We start from the raw sequence: 22,472 nt of genomic DNA, 5'->3' as shown, positions 1-22,472 counted from the left end.
ATTTTGTATGGTGCAGGATACAAATTGTATGTTTACTACATGGACATTGTACGAAGTGATATATTGCTGGGTTCGAGATCTGTTTTGCACTTTAATATTCAAGCTCCTGTCCTCAGTGGGAGAGCAGTATAATTGAGTAAGAGTCTTTCCATGTTTGACTCTCTGTAGGCTACTTTGCAGGATTTAATTGTCAGTGCAGTATGGTGATCTGTATAAAATACAGTCATAATGCTCTATTCATTCACAAGACGTCCTTTGTGCAGGGAATTAGGAGCTTCTACAAACTGATTCGGACAGGACGGAGGCAAGGTATGTATGGAAAGATCTGAGAAAGCAAGTGTTCAAAGACACAGCAAATAAACAATTTTTTCAGCCTTCAGTTGCAAGGTAATTTTACTCGTTTACCTAGGTTTCGATTCCAGTAATGGAATCTTCTTCAGAACCTATAAATTAAACCACATACGGACATATATTACTCACTAAAATGCATTATCAGTCTAATGATTGAATAATGAAGAAATTGTGATACTTACAAAAAATTAAATTATTTTGTGAGCCAAACACTGGCCATGTCACAGATTAAAAATTAAAACATTAAAGACGCATAATCATAAGATTATGTCAGTCAAAATTAAAACCATTAGGGCGAACGTAGACGGAGCTGCGCCGGCCATAAATCAGAACCACACGTAAGCGGCTCGAAAACTAGGCGTCGTGAGCAGTTACGCGGCGAGGCTCGGCCGCGGCCAAGGGCATGCGCAAGCGCAAGCGCAAGCGCAGGGGCGAGAGACAAACTGTCTCAAAATTACTTAGAGCAAATATACATATAAACAAAATGTGACTGAAAGCTGTCCTACAATTGGACAAACCTATCTATTGGTATAGCAACATTAAACAATTTACCTGAGAACAAACTACAAAGCCAAGGTATAATTTTTTTTTTCTCTCTTTTTTTCCTTTAAATATTATAGTAAGAGGGCGTAGCCCCGCTACAGTAACTAAAAATTAGTGTCAAAACCATGCGTGCTAAGCATGAAATGTCTTTAACATAAAAACGAGTAAAATTACCTTGCAACTGAAGGCTGAAAAAATTGTTTATTTGCTGTACATTTCACAGTTGCTGACACGCTGCAATATGTTAAAGATTTGTTCAAAGACAAGTTGAAGCAGACCTTGCATCTCTGGTGAGGATGCCGTCCCTCATCTGCCATCGTGGCATTAAGATATCCCCAGACCTGTAGCTGCAGGATACCGAAAATACTGTCTGTTTTTTTCTCTTCTCTGAGATGGTGCTTCGAATTCTGTTTGTGTAATTGTTAATTGTTCTGATCAAGGTGTTTTCGTGAGCGTGCACAGGCTTTTAGTGGTGAGAAAGTTTAACATTTCTGAGACGTATATTGATAGCAGGATGAACATTTCACCCAATGCTTCAGCCACATTGGATATGCATGCATTGCTAGACGCAGCTTGCATGCCCCAATAGGATTGCTAGGAACAATGCAATCTGTGCTATTCTGTAATGTCAGTATCCACAGGTATTGCGTCAGCAATGGTAAACACATGTGCTGCCCAGAGGCGTCTCGCAAATGGGACTGACGTGAGCGCACCTTGGAGTTTTGTGACATCAGTATAACACTTGAAGAACTCGAACTGTATACCCGAAAATAGGCCTAACTTTCAGCTGCCTGCTGTAAGCAGCAGCGGCGTGAGAGTGATGACTCGAACTGGCCTGCGTCTGGCGCTGGCTCACGGTGGCATCGATGTGTGCGTGCCCTTGGAGCATCTGCTCTTTGCAAATAGGTCTTTGCTCCTGTCCGGTCACATCAGCAACGGTGTCAAGTATGAAAGGGATGTCGCCGCCTCATGCTTGAGGGGCCCAAACAGGCTCCTGTGCGTGGCTTGGCGGCTGCCAGTGCATCCCAACTTCTGGAAGCCTGTGCGGTAGCCTCCTGTGCAGTCCAGTGGACAGGGGGCAGTGAGCAGTGCCTGCGCACGTTGTTTGCGTGTCTGTTGCATTATTTTGCAAGCATGTATGCCACTTTCTTAGATTAGTAGAGATAGCCCAGTTGACCTATCTTCCCTCCAAAATTCAAGCTTCTTGCCAGTTCCTAGGAAGAGGTGGCAGTAGGGTTACTTGGGTTGATACGGGTAGCCCAAGTGACCTATTTCCCCTCCCTGTTCTTAGGTTAGTAGAGGTGTGTAGCATTTCCTGATGGAGTTTCAACCTCCCTCCATTTTCTGGGGGAGGGGGGAAGTGAGGGGGCTAGATTAGTGGAGGTAGCCCAGTTGACCAGTCTTCCCACCATCTTGGATGATGTCATGCACTGTTGCCAAGTCTACAGGCCGCCATCGTGGAAGACGTCATCGCCGCCACCTTGGATACATCTGGCAACTATGGAGAGTGGGGTGACACGAACTTTGTCTCACTACTCACAGAGCTGTCACCCAAGGCGAGAACAATGTTTCGAATCTGGTTGAGCTCCGAAGACGAACTGAGCTTAAATGACAAAAACGGATACAACGTTCCATACTGCTTTGCACTCTTGCTAGAGTTTATCAATCGTGATGGCTGGCGAATGTCGGAGTGCCAGTAACTCACAACCACGAAGTTTTCAGTTGGTGCGAGATCCAGACAATGCGCTGGCCAGGCCATCAGTCGAACATTCTCTGCATCGAGGTGCGTCAGGAGAGCATGGGCAGCATTTGGTCTTAAGTAATCTTTTTGAAAGATAACGTTACGGTAATCGACCATAGGTTACAGCCGCCGGCCTTCACGCGTCGGAAATGTGATGCCTGCTGTCCAAATTAGCCGCTATGTGAACTAGAAGTGATCGTGTTGCGTAGACAATGGCGCCCCAGTACACGACGACAGGCGCTGAGACCATATGATGAATTTTCTATCAATGTTCGTTCTTGAACTTCCTGTCAGACTTAAACTGTATGACGGATTGAGACTCGAACTCGGAACCTTTTCCTTTCAAAGGCAAGTGTTTTACCCTCTGAACTATCCGAGTACGACTCAGCACTCGTCCAGACTGCTTTACTTCCAATCAGTACCTCATCTCCTACCTTCCAAACTTCACGGAAACTCTCCTACTAAACTTGCAAGACTAGCACTCCTGGAAGAAAGGATAGTGTGCAAACATGGCTTAGCCACAACCTGGATGATCTTTCCAGGATCAGATTTTCACTCTGAAGCGGAGTGTGTGTAGATACGAAACTTCCATGCAGATTGGATCGAGACTCGAATGCAGGCTCTCGGAAAATCCGTAGGGCTCCACACGTCATAAGCTCTGTACGAGTGGATACTTGTCTTGCTGTAATGAAGCCCATTTTATGCCTCAACATACAAGACGCCGCTATGCGATCTCGTACGGCCGCGCTAGCAAACCTGTCCTCTCAGGCACTAGGAGCCTATTTTGCGTAGGGTGTTTCCCCCCTGAGCTCATAGATTCCATATTCTCATAACAGTTGTGGGATTCTGACCAACGCGAGCTCCAGCACCGAGAAACAATAAACCCCAGTCTCAATAGGCCACGATCCTGCCGCTGTTGGTTTTCCGACACTTGCTGTTCATACCTGAGGCTTGACACAAGCTCTCACACTCAACATTCAAATGAAATTTCTGAATTAGAAATCCTCTGTCTAATCTTTCACTGTCTACCGTCATCGTCAAGGGATCAAGACGACAGACTGTCATCCGGGGGATCCGGTTTCGGTTGCCGGCACTGCCAGGGATATTTTTCTGGTGAGATGACTGGACTATGGTGAACTGAGCTTCGTGATACCAGTTGAGGAGCTACCTGATCTAAAGGCAGCGCCTCCAAGGTCGAAACGTCGGGAGAGTGGTGTGCTGTCCTCATGCCGCACAATACCGCTTGCGATGATAAATGACTAAGGATGATCTGACTGTCGGTCGACTATCGCGTTGTCCTCAAGGCCTCATCGCAGAGTTTCTTATCACTATATACCAAATACAGATGGCCTTATCTTACCTAATTTATGTGGCAGCACTGAAATGTCCTATAAAGTTTTATGTTCAGTTATCCCTAAGGGCTTATTTGCAAACCAGCTGATAACACCGGCTTCGCTAGGGTTTTAGATTTCTGTCGGTAGCTTTATAAATGTAATAAGGAACAAAAAATTGCTGAGAAAGACATTTTCTTTTTTTCGGACAAATATCTTACATATAAAGTCCTTGCATTAAATTACAGTCCGCCCCCGGTAGCTGAGTGGTCAGCGCGACAGGATGTCATTCCTAAGGGCTCGGGTTCGATTCCCGGCTGGGTCGGAGATTTTCACCGCTCAGGGCTGGGTGTTGTGTTGTCCTAATCATTATCATTTCATCCCCATCGACGCGCAAGTCGCCGGAAGTGGCGTCAAATCGAAAGACTTGCACCCGGCGACCGGTGTACCCGACGGGAGGCCCTAGTCACACGACATTTACATTGAATTACATTCTTGTACACTATAATTGATGTCTGGCTGTGTGGCACATACACATAAGTATTTTTTGATTGTCCGATGCGTGAAAACGTAACGTATAGATGACCATGTGACCATGTGACCATTTCTAAGTACTAATTATTTGTTTGTGTATAGTGGTTTATTTAGGAACTTTAGTAGTCTTCAGCAGGAGTTTTATGTGTTTTCTGGTGAAATAATTTCAGAAGAACCTTTTGGGAACTGTTTTTAGCTTCGTTACTGTGTCATTAGACGTTTGATTCTCTTTCTGTATTAGTCTTTTGTTATATTCACATTTGTTGTTTATTAATACTGTTAATAGTTGTAGTTACTTCCCTTGTAGAGTAAGTTTGTGATTATTGTAGTCAGGTTTTTAACATCTTCTTATTGTAGTAGCGGAACTTAGAAAAAGTAAAATTTTGCCATGAGTGAGAAGTGTGGGCTTTGCCGTAGGTTCGTGAATAGTGGATTGCGGTGTGAGACTTGTTCGAAGTATTTTCACTGGGGGGAATGCAGTGGGGAAGCCAGTGAGCATTCTGGTGAGATCCTCTCTTGGAACTGCAGGGTACGTAGCAAGAGTAAGTTGATAGAGGAGTAGGAGCGTAAGATCTGTGCCCTTCAGGTGCAGTTGAAAAACGCACAGGAGGAGCTAGATAGGATGAGGAGGGAGAAGGGGGTTGGGGAATGGGAGATGGTTGTTGGCAAGGGATCTGCTAGGAGAAGAAGATTTTCAGATAGTTTTACTATTAGTGTTTACAATAGATATGACCAACTGTCAGAGTCTAGTGGAGAGGAATCTCTAGTAGCTGTAGATGTAGGAAGTATGCAGCAGACCTCAGTAGTTACGGTGGCTAGAACAGTACAAAAGTCGAAGAAGAAGGTTCTGCTGTTAGGTAGTTCTCACGGCAGAGGTGTAGGCCAGCAATTGCAGGAAGTGCTGGGGAGTAAGTACCAGGTCACCAGCATTGTGAAGCCTAATGCAGGATTGGCTCAGGTGACTGTTAACATAGGATGGTTATGTAGGGATTTTACTAAAGAGGATCAGGTAGTGATTGTGGGTGGGGCTGGTAATAGTATTGATAGGGATGGGGAGTATAACATAGATGGTGACCTGGAAAAGATAGCCACTCAGACTGGCAACACGAATGTGCATTTCGTGGAACTGTTTCAGCGTCACGATCGGCCTCATCTTAATACAGCTGTCAGGCGTAATAACATGAGACTTGGGGGTATGCTGATGACAGAAAGCATGGGTTACATTTCAGTGGTGTCGGTGGAGTCTATCAGCAGGACTGGTTTCACTAGACATGGCCTGCACTTCAACAGGTATGGGAAGGGGAGGTTGACAAAGCTTATAGGTGACAGCATAGGTGGGGTTGGTGGGATCAGTCATGGGAAAATTCCTGCAGTAGTGGGTGTTAGAGCTGCACCTTTTTTAGATTGAAGTCGGCTGATAGGTATTCCTGCTTAAGGGAAGTCCCTCTAACAAATGAACCACTTTTGATAAAGCTTAGGTATCCCAGTAATGAGGGAATTAGTATATTTCATCAAAATATACAAGGTATTAGAGATAAAGTTAGTGAACTGCTTATAGATGTTGACTCTGAAATTATTGGTATATCTGAACACTTCTTAAATAAGGAGATAATTCAGAGGCTTCCTTTACCAGGATACAGGTTGGCTGGCAGCTTTTCTAGGAGCTCTTTGCGGTGTGGAGGAGTAGCCATGTATGTGAAAAACGGCATCCCATTTGAGTCAATTGATGTTTCAAAGTACTGCACTGAAAAGGTGTTTGAATGTTGTGCAGGTGTGGTTAAATTTAGCGGAGCTAAACTTCTAACTGTTGTTGTTTATAGATCCCCAGACTCCGATTTCACAACATTTTTGCTAAAGCCAGAGGAGGTTCTTGGTTCACTTTATAGGAAATACAAAAAGTTAGTTATATGTGGTGACTTCAATATTAAATGTATAAGTGATTGTGCAAGGAAGAGGATGCTGGTAGACCTCCTTAATTCATATAATCTTATGCAAACCGTATTCTTTCCAACGAGAGTGCAAGGGAACAGTAGAACAACCATAGACAACATTTTTGTTCATTCCTCATTACTAGAAGGGCATTCTGTTAGCAAAAAGGTGAATGGCCTTTCAGATCATGATGCACAAATTTTAACTCTAAAAGATTTTTGTGCTGCATCACGTGTAAATATAGTCATCAGCTGTTTAGGAAAGCTGATCCAGTTGCTGTAGAGACCTTTGTAAACCTCATCAAGGAACAAGAGTGGCAAGATGTTTATAGCGTTGATACAGTAGACGATAAATATAATGCTTTTCTCAAGACTTTTCTCATGCTCTTTGAAAGCTGCTTTCCGTTAGAACGTTCAAAACAGGGTACTAGCACAAACAGGCAGCCTGGGTGGCTGACTAGAGGGATAAGAATATCTTGTACAACAAAGTGGCAATTATAGCAAAACGTTAGAAACAGTCAAAATCTAAATGCAGCAGCCCATTACAGACAGTATTGTAAGGTGCTTAAAAATGTTATTAGGAAGGCAAAAAGTATGTGGTATGCAGATAGAATCGCTAAGTCTCAGGATAAAATTAAAACCATATGGTCAGTCGTAAAGCAAGTGGCTGGTCTACAGAGACAGGTCGAGGACATAGAATCAGTGCGTAGTGGGAAGTCCGTGTTACTGATAAGTCGCATATATGTACAGTATTTAATAATCACTTTCTGAATATAGCAGCTGAACTAAATAGATACCTAGTCCCAACAGGGAATCATATAGCGCTCTTAGAAAAAAGTGTTCCGAGACTATTACCTGTAATGCTCCTCCATGATACTGACAAGAGGGAGATTGAGTTAATAATTAAATCACTAAAGACCAAGAACTCTCATGGATATGACGGGGTATCTAGCAGAATATTGAAGTATTATTCTATGTATGTTAGCCCAGTACTTAGCCATATCTGTAACTTTTCCTTTAGGAGTGGTCGGTTTCCTGACCGATTAAAATACTCGGTAGTGAAGCCACTTTATAAAAAGGGAGACATTGATAATGTTGACAATTTTAGACCTATTTCTATGCCATCGGTGTTTGCTAAAGTTATCGAGAAGGCTGTATATACAAGGTTACTGGAGCATTTAAATTCACATAATTTGCTGTCAAATGTTCAGTTTGGTTTTAGAAATGGTTTAACAACTGAAAATGCTATATTCTCTTTTCTCTGTGAGGTTTTGGACGGATTAAATAAAAGGTTGCGAACGCTACGTGTTTTCTTTGATTTAACGAAGGCTTTTGACTGTGTTGATCACAAAATATTACTGCAGAAGTTGGACCATTATGGAGTAAGGGGAGTAGCTTACAATTGGTTCGCCTCTTACTTTAAGAACAGAAAGCAGAAGGTAATTCTCCGCAATATTGAGAGTGGTAGTGATGTTCAGTCCCAATGGGGCACTGTTAAGTGGGGCGTTCCCCAAGGGTCGGTGCTGGGGCCACTGCTGTTTCTTATTTATATAAATGATATGCCTTCTAGTATTACAGGTGATTCAAATATATTTCTGTTTGCTGATGACACCATCTTGATAGTGAAGGATCTTGTGTGAAATGTTGAAACAGTATCAAATAATGTAGTTCATGAAATAAGTTCGTGGGTTGTGGAAAATAATTTGATGCTAAATCACAGTAAGACTCAGTTTTTACAGTTTCTAACTCACAATTCAACAAGAACCGATATTTTGATAAGACAGAATGGGCGTATTATAAGCGAGACGGAACAGTTCAAGTTCCTAGGCGTTTGGATAGATAGTAAGCTGTTGTGGAAAGCCCATGTCCAGGATCTTGTTCAGAAACTAAATGCTGCTTTATTTACCATTAGAACAGTATCTGAAACACGGAAAGTAGTCTACTTCGCATATTTTCATACGCTTATGTCGTATGGTATTATTTTTGGGGTAATTCTTCTGATTCAAAAAGGGTATTTTTGGCTCAAAAACGGGCTGTTCGAGCTATATGTGGTGTAAGTTCGAGAACCTCTTGTCGACCCTTATTCAATAGTCTGGGAATTCTGACATTGCCCTCACAGTATATATTTTCTCTAATGTCGTTTATTGTTAGCAATATTAGCCTATTCCCAAGAGTTAGCTGCTTTCACTCAGTTAATACTAGGCAGAAATCCTATCTGCATGTGGAATGCACTTCCTTGACTCTTGTGCAGAATGGAGTGCAGTATCATGCTGCATCCATTTTCAATAAGCTACCAGAAGAACTCAAAAATCTTAGCAGTAGCCCAAACTCTTTTAAGTCTAAACTGAAGAGTTTCCTCATGGCTCACTCCTATTCTGTCGAGGAGCTCCTGGAAGAACTAAAAAATTAAGCAAATTCCAGTGTTATATTGTTGATTTTCTTTATTTAAACTTACGACTTGTCACCTGAATATGTTTTTTTATATTTCATTTTATCTGTTTCTAATATCGTGTTATAATTTCATGTATTGACTCGTTCCATGATCATGGAGACTTGTCCTTAATTTGGTCCCACGGAACAATAAATAAATAAATAAAAATAAAACAGGGTTCCTTAGAATTAACTCCACAGTAGTGAAAAGTTTGGCCCTGGATATTGTAAGGCACTATAAAAGCGATTTGTTTGAGCGATACGCTGAAACAAATATGTGCTCCTTCGCTGTATCACAATATCACGATAGCTAATTTCATTAACCACAATTACTACGGCCACTTCGTTTGATTGAGGTGCTGTGAATCGTCTTTCATGCTCGCTGCTGGTCTCTTATCAGCTTGAATTATTGTTCCCTTATTATATGCGACCATTTTCCCGATCTGATTTTAAACATTCGTAACAATACATTATCATTATGTAGGAAACGTTGTAGATCCAGAATTACATCTCGATCCAATCCGGTAATGTTCAAAGAGGGATGATCGGCTTCATCATCTTGGTTTCCTACAAAGAAAACTTGTCAAATCTTTGGTGTTTCATTTGTAAGTGGTAACAATGATCCATTTATAATACACTTCATCATCATCATCATCATCATCATCATCATTTAAGATTGATTATGCCTTTCAGCGTTCAGTCTGGAGCATAGTCCCCCTGATAAAATTCCTCCATGATCCCCTATTCAGTGCTAACATTGGTGCCTCTTCTGATGTTAAGCCTATTACTTCAAAATCATTCTTAACCGAATCCAGGTACCTTCTCCTTGGTCTGCCCCGACTCCTCCTACCCTCTACTGCTGAACCCATGAGTCTCTTGGGTAACCTTGCTTCTCCCATGCGTGTAACATGACCCCACCATCTAAGCCTGTTCGCCCTGACTGCTACATCTGTAGAGTTTATTCCCAGTTTTTCTTTGATTTCCTCATTGTGGACACTCTCCTGCCATTGTTCCCATCTACTAGTACCTGCAATCATCCTAGCTACTTTCATATCCGTAACCTCAACCTTGTTGATAAGGTAACCTGAATCCACCCAGCTTTCGCTCCCATACAACAAAGTTGGTCGAAAGATTGAACGGTGCACAGATAACATAGTCTTGGTACTGACTTCCTTCTTGCAGAAGAGAGTAGATCGTAGCTGAGCGCTCACTGCATTAGCTTTGCTACACCTCGCTTCCAGTTCTTCCACTATGTTGCCATCTTGTGAGAATATGCATCCTAAGTACTTGAAACCATCCACCTGTTCTAACTTTGTTCCTCCTATTTGGCACTCAATCCGTTTATATCTCTTTCCCACTGACATTACTTTCGTTTTGGAGATGCTAATCTTCATACCATAGTCCTTACATTTCTGATCTAGCTCTGAAATATTACTTTGCAAACTTTCAATCGAATCTATCATCACAACTAAGTCATCGGCATATGCAAGACTGCTTATTTTATGTTCACATATCGTAATCTCACCCAGCCAGTCTATAGTTTTCAACATATGATCCATAAATAATATGAACAACAGTGGAGATAGGTTGCAGCCTTGTCTTACCCCTGAAATTACTCTGAACCATGAACTCAATTTACCGTCAACTCTAACTGCTGCCTGACTATTCATATAGAGACCTTTAATTGCTTGCAAAAGTTTGCCTCCTATTCCATAATCTCGTAGAACAGACAATAACTTCCTCCTAGGAACCCGGTCATATGCCTTTTCTAGATCTATAAAGCATAGATACAATTCCCTGTTCCACTCATAACACTTCACCATTATTTGCCGTAAGCTAAAGAGCTGGTACTGACAACCTCTAAGAGGCCTAAACGCACACTGATTTTCATCCAATTGGTCCTCAACTAATACTCGCACTTTCCTTTCAACAATACCTGAGAAGATTTTGCCCACAACGCTGATTAAAGAGATACCTCTGTAGTTGTTACAATCTTTTCTGTTTCCATGTTTAAAGATTGGTGTGATTACTGCTTTTGTCCAGTCTGATGGAACCTGTCGCGACTCCCAGGCCATTTCAATTATCCTGTGTAGCCATTTAAGGCCTGACATTCCACTGTATTTGATGAGTTCCGACTTAATTTCATCCACCCCAGCTGCTTTATTGCACTGCAATCTATTGACCATTTTCTCCACTTCCTCAATAGTGATCCTATTTCCATCATCATTCCTATCCCATTGTACATCGAAATCTGAAACTTTACTGATCGTATTTTTACCTACATTGAGCAACTCTTCAAAATATTCCCTCCATCTGGCCAAGGAATCCACAGGATTCACCAGCAGTTTTCCTGACCTGTCCAAAATACTTGTCATTTCCTTCTTACCTCCCTTTCGAAGACTGCTAATTACACTCCAGAATGGTTTTCCATCAGCTTGACCCAAAGTCTCCAACCTGTTTCCAAACTCTTCCCAAGATTTCTTCTTGAATGCTGAAATTATCTGCTTGGCTTTGTTTCTTTCTTCGACATAACTTTCTCTGTCTAACTGAGTTCTAGTTGTTGTTTGTTGTTGTTGTGGTCTTCAGTCATGAGACTGGTTTGATGCAGCTCTCCATGCTACTCTATCCTGTGCAAGCTTCTTCATATCCCAGTACCTACTGCAACCTACATCCTTCTGAATCTGCTCAGTGTATTAATCTCTTGGTCTCCCCCTACGATTTTTACCCTCCACGCTGCCCTCCAATACTAAATTGGTGATCCCTTGATGCCTCACAACATGTCCTACCAACCGATCCCTTCTTCACTTCTCTTCTCCCCAATCCTATTCAATACTTCCTCATTAGTTATGTGATCTACCCATCTAATCTTCAGCATTCTTCTGTAGCACCACATTTCGAAAGCTTCTATTCTCTTCTTGTCCAAACTATTTACCGTCCATGTTTCACTTCCATACATGGCTACACTCCATACAAATACTTTCAGAAATGACTTCCTGACACTTAAATCTATACTCGGTGTTAACAATTTTCTCTTCTTCAGAAACGCTTTCCTTGCCATTGCCTGTCTACATTTTATATCCTCTCTACTTCGACCATCATCAGTTATTTTGCTCCCCAAATAGCAAAACTCCTTTACTACTTTAAGTGTCTCATTTCCTAATCTAATACCCTCAACATCACCCGACTTAATTCGACTACATTCCATTATCCTCGTTTTGCTTTTGTTGATGTTCATCTTATATCCTCCCTTCAAGACACCATCCATTCCGTTCAACTGCTCTTCCAAGTCCTTTGCTGTCTCTGACAGAATTACAATGTCATAGGCGAACCTCAAAGTTTTTATTTCTTCTCCATGGATTTTAATACCTACTCCGAATTTTTCTTTTGTTTCCTTTACTGCTTGCTCAATATACAGATTGAATAACATCGGGGAGAGGCTACAACCCTGTCTCACTCCCTTCTCAACCACTGCTTCCCTTTCATGTCCCTCGACTCTTATAACTGCCATCTGGTCTCTGTACAAATTGTAAATTGCCTTTCGCTCCCCGTATTTTACCCCTGCCACTTTTAGAATTTGAAAGAGAGTATTCCAATCAACATTGTCAAAAGCTTTCTCTAAGTCTACAAATGCTAGAAACGTAGGTTTGCCTTTCCTTAATCTTTCTTCTAAGATAAGTCGTAAGGTCAGTATTGCCTCACGTGTTCCCGTATTTCTACGGAATCCAAACTGATCTTCCCCGAGGTCGGCTTCTACTAGTTTTTCCATTCGTCTGTAAAGAATTCGTTTTAGTATTTTGCAGCTGTGGCTTATTAAACTGATTGTTCGGTAATTTTCACATCTGTCAACACCTGCTTTCTTTGGGATTGGAATTATTATATTCTTCTTGAAGTCTGAGGGTATTTCGCCTGTTTCATACATCTTGCTCACCAGATGGTAGAGTTTTGTCAGGACTGGCTCTCCCAAGGCCGTCAGTAGTTCCAATGGAATGTTGTCTACTCCGGGGGCCTTGTTTCGACTCAGGTCTTTCAGTGCTCTGTCAAACTCTTCACGCAGTATCGTATCTCCCATTTCATCTTCATCTACATCCTCTTCCATTTCCATAATATTGTCCTCAAGTACATCGCCCTTGTATAGACGCTCTATATACTCCTTCCACCTTTCTGCTTTCCCTTCTTTGCTTAGAACTGGGTTTCCATCTGAACTCTTGATGTTCATACAAGTGGTTCTCTTATCTTCAAAGGTCTCTTTAATTTTCCTGTAGGCAGTATCTATCTTACCCCTAGTGAGATAAGCCTCTACATCCTTACATTTGTCCTCTAGCCATCCCTGCTTAGCCATTTTGCACTTCCTGTTGATCTCATTTTTGAGACGTTTGTATTCCTTTTTGCCTGCTTCATTTACTGCATTTTTATATTTTCTCCTTTCATCAATTAAATTCAATATTTCTTCTGTTACCCAAGGATATCTACTAGCCCTCGTCTTTTTACCTACTTGATCCTCTGCTGCCTTCACTACTTCATCCCTCAAAGCTACCCATTCTTCTTCTACTGTATTTCTTTCCCCCGCTCCTGTCACTTGTTCCCTTATGCTCTCCCTGAAACTCTGTACAACCTCTGGTTCTTTCAGTTTATCCAGGTCCCATCTCCTTAAATTCCCACCTTTTTGCAGTTTCTTCAGTTTTAATCTACAGGTAATAACCAATAGATTGTGGTCAGAGTCCACATCTGCCCCTGGAAATGTCTTACAATTTAAAACCTGGTTCCTAAATCTCTGTCTTACCATTATATAATCTATCTGATACCTTTTAGTATCTCCAGGGTTCTTCCATATATACAACCTTCTATCGTGATTCTTAAACCAAGTGTTAGCTATGATTAAGTTGTGCTCTGTGCAAAATTCTACCAGGCGGCTTCCTCTTTCATTTCTTAGCCCCAATCCATATTCACCTACTATGTTTCCTTCGCTCCCTTTTCCTACACTCGAATTCCAGTCACCCATGACTATTACATTTTCGTCTCCCTTCACTATCTGAATAATTTCTTTTATTTCATCATACATTTCTTCAATTTCTTCGTCATCTGCAGAGCTAGTTGGCATATAAACTTGTACTACTGTAGTAGGTGTGGGCTTCGTATCTATCTTGGCCACAATAATGCGTTCACTATGCTGTTTGTAGTAGCTTACCCGCATTCCTATTTTCCTATTCATTATTAAACCTACTCCTGCATTACCCCTATTTGACTTTGTGTTTATTACCCTGTAGTCATCTGACCAGAAGTCTTGTTCCTCCTGCCACCGAACTTCACTAATTCCCACTATATCTAACTTTAACCTAACCATTTCCCTTTTTAAATTTTCTAACCTACCTGCCCGATTAAGGGACCTGACATTCCACGCTCCGATCCGTAGAACGCCAGTTTTCTTTCTCCTGATAACGACATCCTCTTGAGTAGTCCCCGCCCGGAGATCCGAATGGGGGACTATTTTACCTCCGGAATATTTTACCCAAGAGGACGCCATCATCATTTAATCATACAGTAAAGCTGCATGCCCTCGGGAAAAATTACGGCCGTAGTTTCCCCTTGCTTTCAGCCGTTCGCAGTACCAGCACAGCAAGGCCGTTTTGGTTATTGTTACAAGGCCAGATCAGTCAATCATCCAGACTGTTGCCCTTGCAACTACTGAAAAGGCTGCTGCCCCTCTTCAGGAACCACATGTTTGTCTGGCCTCTCAACAGATACCCCTCCGTTGTGGTTGTACCTACGGTACGGCTATCTGTATCGTTGAGGCACGCATGCCTCCCCACCAACGGCAAGGTCCATGGTTTATGGGGGTGAGTTCTAGTATGTAGCCATTTTTGATACGCCTTCTTTTTCCTTTTACAGGCTGCCTTGACTGTGTCATTCCACCAAGCTGTTTGCTTCATCCTACCTTTACACACTACTGTTTCAAGACATTATTTAGCCACTTCTAGTACTTTGTCCCTGTACCTTGTCCATTCCTTTTCCAATGACTGTAATTGACTACGTTCAACTAACTGGTACCTTTCTGAGATCATTGTTATGTACTTGTGCCTGATTTCCTTATCCTGAAGTTTCTCCACTCTTATCCTCCTACATATGGACCTGACCTCCTGCACTTTCGGCCTCTCAATCCCAATTTCACTGCAGATTAAATAATGATCAGTGTCATCAGAGAATCCCCTGAATACACGTGTGTCCCTCACAGCCTTCCTGAATTCCTGATCTGTTATTATATAGTCAATGACAGATCTGGTTCCCCTGCCTTCCCAAGTATACCGGTGAATGTTCTTATGTTTAAAAAAGGAGTTTGTGGTTACTAAGCCCATACTGGCACAGAAATCCAAGAGTTGTTTCCCGTTCCTCTTGGCCTCCATATCCTCTCCAAATCTACCCATAACCTTTTCATAGCCTTCTGTTCGATTTCCAATCCTGGCATTAAAATCACCCATGAGCAGAACACTGTCCTTGTCCTTTACTCTAACAACTACATCACTGAGTGCCTCATAAAAACTATCCATCTTATCTTGATCTGGCCCTTCACAATGCGAATATACTGACACAATCCTAATTTTCTTGCTAGACACTGTCAAATCTATCCACATCAGTCTTTCGTTTACATACCTTATTGCAACTACGCTGGGTTCCATTTCTTTCCTGGTGTAAAGTCCTACACCGCATTCTGCTATTCCTGCTTTGATTCCTGACAGGTAGACCTTGTGTTCTCCCACTTCCTCTTCTTTCTCACCCCTTATCCGAATGTCACTAACAGCTAAAACGTCCAGCCCCGTCTTACTACCGAGCGAGGTGGCGCAGTGGTTAGCACACTGGACTCGCATTCGGGAGGACGACGGTTCAATGCCGTCTCCAGCCATCCTGATTTAGGTTTTCCGTGATTTCCCTAAATCGTTTCAGGCAAATGCCGGGATGGTTCCTTTGAAAGGGCACGGCCGATTTCCTTCCCAATCCTTCCCTAATCCGAGCTTTCGCTCCGTCTCTAATGACCTCGTTGTCGACGGGACGTTAAACACTAACCACCACCACCACCCGTCTTACTTGCAGCCTCTGCCAGCTCTACCTTCTTCCCAGAGTAGCCCCCATTGATATTAATAGCGCTCCATCTCATTACCATTTGTTTGCCAAGTCGTATCTTAGGAGTCCCTGGTTTGTCAGTTAGAGGTGGGACTCCGTCACCTCCAAAGGTCCGAGGCATTTTGCTCTAATTGTTGCCAGCATCATATTTAAAGAACCAGGGAAGCAGGTTGCTAGCCTTACTTGCCCCGAGTCCCATTGAGTTTAACGGTTGAGGGACTAACCGGTGGATTTGGTAGTCTTTGCCGTATGATACACTTGTCCGAGTTAAATCCTACCTCCTCAGTTATTGCTGTTCCTCCAAATGATATCATTTAGGAGCATGCGTTATGGCACCTTATTTTTTTCAAAAAGTCTTCGATATTATCATTTCGCCTTTCACGCATTCAAAAAATTCAAGTGCTGGAAATGTAATTTTACCGTTGGAGCAGCATATACTTGGTGTTTCTCCTTTACATTTTTTCGCCTTACAATATCTACATATTTTAGCCATTCTCCCGACTGCTATACTCGGATGTTCATTATATTTTATAGTTGAATAGAAATGAAACGCGTGATTTTTAAGACAGAGACGTCCTTGCTGCCTTGCGCATCCAGCATTTGAAGATGTCTTCAATGATTGCGCAGCAATTTGATTTCCTAACGTCCGTATTCTGTTCATCACTTCTGCTGCTATTCGATCTTTTTCCTGTTTTTCTTTATGACTGATTTCTTCTCCGATCTGTCTACCTAATAACGTCACGTTGGCTTCTGTTAGTTTATTTCTTCCTCGTTGAGAACTTCGTCGTAACACTGCTAGACATGCTTCGTTTCCTTGATCGGATTCGTTGTTCAACGCAATCTTTTCTCTTTTCGACACTAAACGGTATCGAGAATAGTTGCTTTTACGTTTGGGCATTTTGCTCCAACATATTTTCTCGTTCTTTACTGTTACACACAGATATTAATTACTCCTCCTTTAGATGCTGATTTGGAACTGAATCACAGTTTTCGCGAGCAGTTTTTCCTTTGTTTTCTTTCTGTGATTATTATAAATAATATTGTGACGCGTCAGGCAGAGATTAAACCGAACAATTTGTGTTGGTAGCGACGAGTCCTAATTACGTTCGCATTACAATGTTTGCCACCCCCACAACCAAAACACTACAGCGCACAATGCGAGACTCAAAGCTACTCCCATGCATAAACGCCATTGGTCTCCAGTGAATAGTTATGGCTACTAAGTGCAATACACCGACATATATACATATACACTGAAGAGCCAAAGAAACTGGTACACCTGCCTAATATTGTGTGAGGCACCCACGAACACGCAGAAGTGCAGCAACACGATTCGGCATGGACTCGACTAATGTCAGAAGTAGTTCTGGTGGGAACTGATACCATGAATCCTGCAGGGCTGTCCATAAACCCTGTAAGAGTACGAGAGCATGGAGATCTCTTCTGAACAGCACGTTCCAAGACATCCCAGATATGTTCAATAACGTTCATGTCTGGGGAGTTTGGCGGCTAGCGGTAGTGTCTGAACTCAGAAAAGTGTTCCTGGAGCCACTCTGTAGCAATTCTGGACATGGGGGTGTCGCATTGTCCTGCTGGAATCGCCGAAGTCCGTCGGAATGCACAATGGACATGAATGGAAGCAGGTGATCAGACAGGATGCTTACGTACGTGTCAGCTGTCATAGTCGTATCTAGATGTATCAGGGGTCCCTTATCACTCCAACTGTACACAACCCTCACCATTACAGAGTCTCCACCAGCTTGAACAGTCCCCTGCAAACATGCAGGGTCCATGGATTCATGAGGTTGTCTCCATACTCGTACACGTCCATCCGCTCGATATTTAAAGATTAAAGTACAGCGTCTCGCCAATCACGAGGACATTGCAACAAAACCTTAGATTGATCAGAATGGGGAAGAAAGTCGGCCACATCTCTTTCGAGGAAGCATCCCGTTAGCTGCCTTAAGCGATTTAGAAAATGTAAAACTTAGACCTGGATAGATGCAAGTGAATTTCAACAGCGGGCCTTCCAAATGCGCGTCCCGTTTCTTAACCACAGCGCCACCTGAAGATTAAGTAATAGTAAATGGGCACTTACGAGAAGAGAAACTCGCAGCGAGTTTACCCCTTTATACTCTGACGAAGAAAATCTCGTCACCAAGAAGGAGTTGTGCACCATAGACGAAAGTTGGTGGGTGTTTTTCTACATCTGAAAGATGATTTCTATTCAGATTTCGCACCAGGCGCGTAACAGCGGCGCTAGTAGCGCAGCTGTGAATCTACACATCAGGTTTGCTTTAAATACGAGGTGTAACGGTCGTGAGAGTTAGCTTTGAGACTGGACGTAGTGAGTAATGTTAGCCAAGAATGAATTGGAAACAACTAAGACGCCATTATCAACAGCTCTCCAAGGCTAAATATTCCTTCAGCGATATTGCAGAGTGAGCTGGCAGGAAAGTAGACACCGTACGTGGTTGTAGCTGTGGTCACGGAAACGTACGGTCACAGGATCACTGGGTTCCGGACGGCCACGTGCCACTACCGAGAGGGAAAACCGTCTGTTCTGCGCATGGCTCTGGCGCATCGTACTTCATCTGCAGCGGCATCTGAACAGCAGTTAGCATAACAGTGGCAGAACTAACTGTTACAAATCGGTTCCTTTAAGGACACCTAGACGCCCTGTAGCGTGCGTTCCACTAACCCCAAACCACCGCTATTTGCGACTTCATCGTGTCAAGCGAGAGCTCACTGGAGGGCGGAGTGGAAGCCAGATGTATTTCCTGAAGAAAGCCGGTTCCACCTTGGTGCCAACGACGGCCGTGCGTTGGTTAGGAGGCGGCCAAGTGGGCACCTGCAACCCCCTGTCGAGGGCCTAGACACACATTGGGCTTACACCTGGAGTTACTGTTACTGCGATTTCGTATGACAGCAAGAGCACTTTTGTGGTTATCCCACACACCCTGGCTGCAGATTCGACTGATGATTCGACCTGTTGTTCTGCTATTCATGAACAGCATTCCAGAGCGTGCTTTCCGACAGTATAAAGCTCGCCCACACCATGCTCTACAAGTGTCGATATGTTGCCTTGACCTGCTCCAATCGAGCACGTCTGGGACATCATCGGACGAAAACTCCGGCCTTATCCACAACCAGCACAAACGACCCTGTATTGACAGAACAAGTGCGACAAACCAGGAACTCCATGCCACAAACTGACATCAGGCATTCGTGCAAAACAATGCAATGCAATGCAAAGCAGATGCCAGACTGAGATTCATTGGAAGAATCCTAAGGAAATGCAATCCGAAAACAAAGGAAGTAGGTTACAGTACGCTTGTTCGACCACTGCTTGAATACTGCTCAGCAGTGTGGGATCCGTACCAGATAGGGTTGATAGAAGATATAGAGAAGATCCAACGGAGAGCAGCGCGCTTCGTTACAGGATCATTTAGTAATCGCGAAAGCGTTACGGAGATGATAGATAAACTCCAGTGGAAGACTCTGCAGGAGAGACGCTCAGTAGCTCGGTACGGGCTTTTGTCAAAGTTTCGACAACATACCCTCACCGAAGAGTCAAGCAGTATATTGCTCCCTCCTACGTATATCTCGCGAAGAGACCATGAGGATAAAATCAGACAGATTAGAGCCTACACAGAGGCATACCGACTATCCTTCTTTCCACGAACAATACGAGACTGGAATAGAAGGGAGAACCGATAGACGTACTCAAGGTACCCTCCGCCACACACCGTCAGGTGGCTTGCGGAGTATGGATGTAGATGTAGATGCACACTGGCATGCTTGCATTCAACATTCTGGCCGTTAAACCGGTTATTAATGTATCAGATTTTCGCATTTACAGTGGCTTCTCTGGCGCTTACATTAACCCGTGAACTTGCAACGGTAATCACTGAAATATATTACCTAGACAAATGTATTCCCGAAAATTCGTTACTCTACATTAATTATTTTTTGGTGCTGGGATCTCTTTCGTCAATGTACAGTAAGGTATATGTCTGGTTACTGTTGACGCTAACAACATTACATGATTCACATCATTGTCGAGAGCATTGTTTTAGTCATACTTCCCTAATACCGAGCTTCAATTCTGTCTAAATGTGCCGAGTAGCATACATGTGAAGTTCTCAGTCGAATTGTATACATAATATGATGTTTTCCAGGCATGATCTTCTCACGTTGTCGACTCTATTTACCTTTAGGACATCTGAAAATATCGACTGAATGGGCAGCAAAAGAAACAAACATAATGATAAATATTGCCTGGAATGTAAGCTGCTCAACTATCAAGCGGGAGATGCCTCTTGGCAATTATTAGAAGAGGCAAGAAACAATTAAGTAAATCAGGATACACGCTGGAGTGTGTATCAGCAGCCGCCGAGCCGAGAGAACGCGCAGCAGTGCAGCAGCAGCACTTGTCTGATAAACTATAAATTTATTTAGTCTTTGCTTTTTGTTCTGGTGCTTCTGCAAAGAAGTGAACTGTACGTGTGTATTTTACTGTGTAGACTAGTGCTTAGAAAATTAGTCGTAGTTTTTGTTATTGCAAAAATGGTTCAAATGGCTCTGAGCACTATGGGACTTAACATCTGAGGTCATCAGTCCCCTAGAACTTAGAACTGCTTAAACCTAACTAACCTAAGGACATCACACATATCCATGCCCCAGGCAGGATTCGAACCTGCGACGGGAGCAGTCGCGTGGTTCCGGACTGAAGCGCCTATAACCGCTTGGCCACCGCGGCCGGATTTGTTGTTGCGTAAATCTTGTGAATATCCTTGTGTAGGGCGGCATCCTAGTGTAATGTAAATTTTCCGTGTAGAGAAATTTATTTCTGTTTAATAGGTTGCGGTCTCAGAGTACAGTGAGAAATCTGCACACCAACTTTTAGCTTTACTTTATTCTCCTTTGGTATGTTTAAAAACTCAGTAGCGCCATTTGAGACATTATATCTGTCTTAAACACAGCACGATATGGCTAGGGACTGTGTTTGTTGTGAGTGGACACAAGGAGATTTGGCTGCTGTCCGTAAACAGCTGGAAGCTGCCTTGGTTACCGTCGACAAGCTTCTAGCTAATGCTCGAATTTGCGGTGACATCGGGGCGCCAGTGAGGAGACCTGTGATACCTTTGGTGCCACTGGAATCCCCTGGTGGCCCCGACGTCACTGCGGCTTCCGATACGCAACATCTGGTCCGTGCTCACTCCAGAGTGGGTAGCAGACAGTGGTGGGTTCGCGTGTCACTGGGCGGAAGGCGAAAGAGGGAGCAGACCATGCGGCTGGCTCCCTACGTCTCAGCAACAAGTACAAGATGCTTCCCAGTGTTGATGACAACCCTGAGACAGCAAGGTATGCCTCGCCTGTTGGGCCAGCGGTCGATTTTCCTGCCCGTTCCGGACAAGTATAGAGGGTGGGTATGCTAGTCATTGGGACGTCCAATATTAGGCGGGTGCTGGAGCCCCTCTGGGAGATAGCAGGCGAGACGTGAAAGAATTGCAGTGTGCATTGGGTATGTTTGCCTGGAGGTCTCATCTGTGATGTGGAGGAGGACCTGCCGGCGGCTATCGGACGCACTGGGTGCAACGGGCTGCGTGTAGTGGCACATGTCGGCGGGAATGACGCCTGCCGCTTGGGTTCTGGCCATCCTCGGCACCTTCCGGCGACTGGCTGATTTGGTGTGGGCAACTAGCAACGCACGTGGGGTGCAGGCTAAGCTGTCTATTTGTAGCATCATACCCAGCGTTGACCGCGGTCCTCTGGTTTGGAGCAGAGTGGGACATCTAAACCAGATGCTCAGACAGCTCTGCGACAGAATCGGATGCGAATTTCTCGACCTCCACTATCGGGTGCGTAATTGTAGGGCTCCCCTTAATAGGTCAGCCGTGCACTACACGCACGAAGCGGCTACTAGGGTAGCGGAGTACATGTGACGTGCACATGGTGCTTTTTTAGGTTACAGGATCCCTCCCTTGGGAGCAAAGACGATTTGCCTGTTAAGTCAGCTACAGCGACCTCATAGAATCTTGGTCCTCGCAGATCAGAGATAGAAAAGATTAATATGATTTTAGTAAACTGCAAGAGCATCCAAGGAAAGGCCCCAGAATTAGTATCGCTTACTGAAGATCATAATGCACAGGAAGTATTGGGAACAGAAAGCTAGTTGAAACCAGACGTCAATTACAACGAAATCATAAATTCAGACTGAAATGTTCATCGTAAGTATAGGTTAGTCGCCATGGTGGCGGCGTGTTTATAGCAGTAAAAAATTCAATAAAATCTAGCGAGGTTATTGCGGATTCCGAATGTGAATTAATCTAGGTGAAATTGAGTATCAAAGAAGAGTCAAAAATGGTGATCGGATGCTTTTATAGACCACCTGGGTCAGGGTCTGTAGTTGTAGAGCGCTTCAGACAGAACTTGCAGATTATTATTAGTAATTTTCCTGTTCATGCCGTTGCAATAGGGGATTACTTCAACTTGTCA

Source organism: Schistocerca cancellata, chromosome 2, assembly GCF_023864275.1.
Source record: "Schistocerca cancellata isolate TAMUIC-IGC-003103 chromosome 2, iqSchCanc2.1, whole genome shotgun sequence".
NCBI classification, from domain to species: domain Eukaryota; kingdom Metazoa; phylum Arthropoda; class Insecta; order Orthoptera; family Acrididae; genus Schistocerca; species Schistocerca cancellata.
The sequence above is the reverse complement of the archived record's forward strand: the minus strand, read 5'-3'. Positions refer to the sequence as shown.